Source organism: Ranitomeya imitator, chromosome 2, assembly GCF_032444005.1.
Source record: "Ranitomeya imitator isolate aRanImi1 chromosome 2, aRanImi1.pri, whole genome shotgun sequence".
Lineage (NCBI taxonomy): Eukaryota > Metazoa > Chordata > Amphibia > Anura > Dendrobatidae > Ranitomeya > Ranitomeya imitator.
Genome location: NC_091283.1, coordinates 23664191 through 23670190, shown reverse-complemented (window position 1 = coordinate 23670190; position 6000 = coordinate 23664191).

Here is a 6000-nt window from a genome sequence, read left to right as displayed (position 1 = left end):
CTCTACTGCCATCTAGTGAAGCCTGCACCTACCTGCATTGCAGCTGCATGACATTATAACTGACCAGAAACTGGCAGGTTTTTATTCTCTACACTGCTTTCTATGGATCCGCTCCATACCATGGCAGATCAAATGGCTAGTTTGACACAAATGATGCAGGATCTGTCTGTGGAACATAGGGCCTTGGCCACATCTCATAACCACTTGCAAAGAAAGCTTTCTGACATGGTAAGATCTTTGTAGAGATCTTCCCACTCTGACACTGTTGATGTCTCATTGCACTCTCCTGAACCTACAGTCAGGGTCTCAGATACCTTCTCCGGGGAAAAGGAGAAGTTCTGTACAATCAAGGAGAATTGCAAGCTCTTTGTTCCGTTCCAGTACCGGTGCTCCAGGAGTTCCACGATTCTGCTCTTAGTGAGCATCATGGAATCTCAACCACTCGTAGAGCTATTGCTAGGCTGTTTTGGTGGTCCTCTATGGCTTCTGATGTTGCCGTGTTTGTGTATTCTTGTGATACTTGTGCATGTGCTAAAAGCTCTCCTAACCGGACGGCCAGGGAATTGGTGCCATTGCCAATTACGGATAGACCTTTGACTCATTTGTTCATGGACTTTATCACTGATCTCCCTCCTTCCAATGGCAAAACTGTGGTCTGGGTGGTGGGGGATAGATTCAGTAAACAGGCGCATTTTGTACCTTTGACGGGACTGCCTAATGCTGAAGCACTTTCTAGGTTGTTTGTTGAGCACGTGATGCGATTGCATGTGTGCCTTTGAATGTGGTTTCAGATAGGGGGGTACAATTTGTGTCCAAATTCTGGAGGGCTTTTTGTAAAAGGTTAGGTATTACTCTGGCCTTCTTCTTGGCCTATCATCCCGAAACTAATGGTCAGATGGAGAGGACTAATCAATCTCTTGAACAAATTTTGCGGTGTCTTGCCATGTCCCAGCAGGACGATTGTTGTTCTTTGTTACAAGTGGCTGAGTTTGCCTTTAATAATCGTATTAATCAGTCCACGGGCACCTCTCGGTTCTTTTGTAATTATGGCTTTCATCCCCATATTGGTGAGTTTTCCAGGATGGCCTCGGGGTGTCCTGGGGCTGATTCAGGCATTCAGCAGCTGAAGGAGGTATGGGGCGAGGTTCAGAGGAACATTGGGGAAGCTCAAGGCAAACATAACAGTTTGCGGATAAGCGACGAACTACAGGACCCATATTCCTGGTGGGAGATAAAGTATGGTTGTCCACCAAGAACATTCGGCTGAAAGTTCCTTCCGCTAAGCTAGGTCCCAGGTTTATAGGTCCTTATGAGGTCATTGAGGTTGTCAATCCAGTTGCCTTTAGCTTACATCTACCTCCGTCGCTTCGGATCCCCAATGTGTTCCATAAATCTCTCCTGAAGCCATTTGTACCTTCCTCTGATGGGTCTCCATCCCCTCCGCCTCCAGTTTCTGTGGATGAGCTGATGGAGTATGAGGTGGAATGGATTGTGGATTCGCTCATGGTCCGCAGTTCGCTGCAGTATTTGGTCCATTGGAAGGGTTACGGTCCTGAGGATCGATCCTTGGTCCCGGCGCAATCAGTTCATGCCGATCGACTGGTTTGGGCGTTTCATGCATGGCATCCTGGGAGACCTGGGGTCCGGTGGCCCCCCTTGAGAGGAGGGTACTATCATGATCCAGACCGGGTTTTGAGTCCCTTTTTCGCGGTCTGGTCATGTCAAGAGTTAACCTTTCTCAGCCTCTGTCTGGGTTCAGGTTGGCTATTTATCGCTGCTGCTTCCTGCAGGCGATGTCAGTTATAGTTTTTGCCTAGTGCTGCTGTAGCTGACTCTGATTGGTCCTGCTGCGTTTGCTGAATGAACCCGTGTCTCTGTTTTCCCCTGTTCCCTTCTTAACTCAGTGTTTCCCTTTAGTGTGCAGACTTCCTGGTTTTGATTTGGCTTGTATCCTGACCTGCCTCTGTCCTTTGTCTTTTGCCTTATCCACTCCTGACCATTACGGACCCCCTGGCTTGTCTCTGACCGAGAGTTTGTTTATTCCTTTGGTACTGTGCTACAGTCTAGGATTTGACCCGGCTTTTTTGACTATTCTGTTGCCACCTGTGGTAGCCTCATTGCTGCACTGCAGAGTGCAGACCTGCTTCCTCTCTACTGCCATCTAATGAAGCCTGCACCTACCTGCATTGCAGCAGCATGACAGAGCCTTATAGAAAGGGAATTAAATGGTTAAATCCTTAAAATCTGTCTGTTGTCCCTCTTACAGTTCTCTGTGATTAATACTTTGTACAATAAAAATGATATTATGGTACCATGTTAGCCAGAAAAATCGATGCAAATACTTTTATGCTCAAAAAAGAAAAATGTATTCTAGGAGTGATACCTTTATTGTCTAACCAGAAAAATTATACTTGAAAGTATTCAGCGCACAGGTTCTCCTTCATCAGGCAGTTGTGATTAGTACTGTAATATCAACCATCACCACTAGCTGTCACACTGGAATATAGAAGGATATACAGTGACTCATCTTTGAGAAGGCTGTCCTAAATTACACTGAAAAGCTGTCTTCTAGAGTGGTGGTCTTCCCAACGATGAACAGTCTGTCATATGTGGTGGAACTGAAAATATAATGTAATTAAGTAAGCAATATTGGCTCCAATGAAAGGAGTTCATTAGACTGTGTGGGACCCTTGTCCATTGCAGGAGATCTGGGAGTCCATTATGAAATTGTCAGTGAGCTTGAGGCCTGAGCAGCCTGTCCATGGTGCCAGCAGGCTCTGGAGTTGGTCATTGGAAGTCAGAATGATTGTGAAGTGAGTGTGTCACGAGTGAGTCACGTCCTCCCGGGAGATCTGCGGTCAGAAGATCACTACGTGTTGTGAATTGCATATCTTCCATTTAGCCTGTGTGTTTGTGTTTCATATTAAATGGATTTTGTTTCCTTTGACACTGAAGAGGTTAACAACCCTTTCTATACTGTTTAGAAACTTGAATCTCCATCTCACAGCTGTTCCTGGCCTGATCATTTCCTATTGCTATCAAATCTGGCCAGACCTTCTCTTCGTTGCCGGTGAAAGTTTTACTTCCTAGCTCCTTGGAGCCACTGTGTTGATTTTGAGATCGTCGTTGCTGCTGTAGATTGTTGCATGCTGTTTTGGGGTGTATGGTTTCCTCATTTTCCTATTCCCATTTGGTTTGTACATTCCTACCATTCTCTACATACCTCTCTACCTTTGGTGAGTGTTTTGTATGTTAGTTGTTTTTTTGTTAGTTTTTTTTTTTATACACTAGCATTTCAGTCCAATGCTTCCTGGAGGAGGGGACAGCTTAGGGTAAAACAGGAGAATAGTAAAGCTGGTGGCCAAAAACCTCCTCACCTTTAGAGATTCATTTGTGAGCAGGGATAATTAGGGTCCCAGTCCTATGGAGAGTGCAGGGTCCCTTTCCCTATTTATGTACAGTGACAGGGTGGCATAGCATGCTTTGCGAGACCCTTAGGCAAGAGGTGCTATCATAGTCTCATCTAGCAAGGCCTGGGGAACGTCACCAGACAGTGAGCTAATGAGCAGAACTGTCACATCCTCAGAGTAGTTGGATGAGATAGTCTTAGCCGCTGTAAGGGACAGTGTGCAAAGATCCGCGCGGACTGTTGCTACGGCGGTGTGGCCTGAATGGGTTTTCAGCTGTGGTAGGAGACGGCACTGGAAGGGTCTGCTGGGACCTGTGAGATAAGTTGGTTCCCAGAGTCCTCCACCTCTCCCAAAAAATATGAAAAAGGCTTTCCTACAGTTTACAAGATCAACACCAAACAGATCAACACCAAACAGGTCTCCACTACAACCAGACAAAGCAGGAGGTAAAGAGACCGGGGGCGACTTGGGAGGAAGCAGAATGGAAACAGCGAGGGATCAGTAAGGTGAGTATTTTTTGTTTTACTACTTTACACTTTTCTGAGCTTTCTTATTTACATAGCTGGACAACCCCTTTAACATTGACAATTCCAGAATGAAAGTTGTTACAGTTGAACCTGAATTCTAGAATGTTCAGATGTAATCTGCAACCAACCAACAAGCGTCCAGTACCACCGAGAATGCATCATCACCAACAAGCGGATAGTGCCATTATCTGTGAAAGACCACTGCCATGCAAATCGTCCAATGTGAAATGCTACCATCAATTTTAATGAGACCCTTAGCAATGAAGAAACTGTACAACAGTTCTATGGAAAAAAATAAACTCCTCTGTTCAGCTCTCGTGGTCTCTCGACAGCCACCACATCGACCACCTCTTCCACTAGTCTTCAATAAGAAGTTGTCCTGAGAAGTGTTGAGTCCTGAAAAGGAGAAATATCCCAATAGTGAAACATCACCATCTTCACTGTCATTTGTTTTTTATTCACAGCAACATTTTAATGCCGTTCGGCAATGGGGGTGTGTGGAGTCAGATGACCGCGCTGATTCTCTTGTGGCTACAGGTAAAAAATATGTGGTTGATGCAGTAATTCATGGGGAACATTGTATTATGTTGGCGATGCTGTGATACAGTAGGTGATGTTCTCTGTGGGTGACTCGCCATGTGGGTTACATATTTTGTGGGTAACATGTTTTGTGGGTTATTTTGTCTCATGTTGGTGACGTTGTGATATGTGGGCAGTGCTGTTATGTGAGTTTTGTGTTATGATTGATGTTGTCCTATGTCTGTGGGGTTGTGTTGGTAGCTGTGTAATATGTGGATGATGTTGTGTTATGTCTGTGGGGTTTGGGTTGGTAGCTGTGTGATATGATGATGATGATGTGTTATGTCTGTGGGGTTGTGTTGGTAGCTGTGTAATATGTGGATGATGTGTTAAGTCTGTGGGGTTTGGGTTGGTAGCTGTGTAATATGTGGATGATGTTGTGTTATGTCTGTGGGGTTGTGCTGGTAGCTGTGTGATATGTGCATGATGTTGTGTTATGTCTGTGGGGTTGTGTTGGTAGCTGTGTGATATATGGATGATGTTGTGTTATGTCTGTGGGGTTGTGTTGGTAGCTGTGTGATATATGGATGATGTTGTGTTATGTCTGTGGGGTTGTGTTGGTAGCTGTGTAATATGTGGATGATGTGTTATGTCTGTGGGGTTGTGCTGGTAGCTGTGTGATATGTGCATGATGTTGTGTTATGTCTGTGGGGTTGTGTTGGTAGCTGTGTGATATATGGATGATGTTGTGTTATGTCTGTGGGGTTGTGTTGGTAGCTGTGTAATATGTGGATGATGTGTTATGTCTGTGGGGTTGTGCTGGTAGCTGTGTGATATGTGGATGATGTTGTGTTATGTCTGTGGGGTTGTGTTGGTAGCTGTGTGATATATGGATGATGTTGTGTTATGTCTGTGGGGTTGTGTTGGTAGCTGTGTGATATGTGGATGATGTTGTGTTAAGTCTGTGGGGTTGTGTTGGTAGCTGTGTAATATATGGATGATGTTGTGTTATGTCTGTGGGGTTGTGTTGGTAGCTGTGTAATATGTGGATGATGTGTTATGTCTGTGGGGTTGTGTTGGTAGCTGTGTAATATGTCGATGATGTTGTGTTATGTCTGTGAGGTTGTGTTGGTAGCTGTGTGATATGTGGATGATGTGTTATGTCTGTGGGTTTGTGTTGGTAGCTGTGTGATATGTGGATGATGTTGTGTTATGTCTGTGGGGTTGTGTTGGTAGCTGTGTGATATATGGATGATGTTGTGTTATGTCTGTGGGGTTGTGCTGGTAGCTGTGTGATATGTGGATGATGTTGTGTTATGTCTGTGGGGTTGTGCTGGTAGCTGTGTAATATGTGGATGATGTGTTATGTCTGTGGGGTTGTGTTGGTAGCTGTGTAATATGTCGATGATGTGTTATGTCTGTGGGTTTGTGTTGGTAGCTGTGTGATATGTCGATGTTGTGTTATGTCTGTGGGGTTGTGTTGGTAGCTGTGTAATATGTCGATGATGTTGTGTTATGTCTGTGGGGTTGTGTTGGTAGCTGTG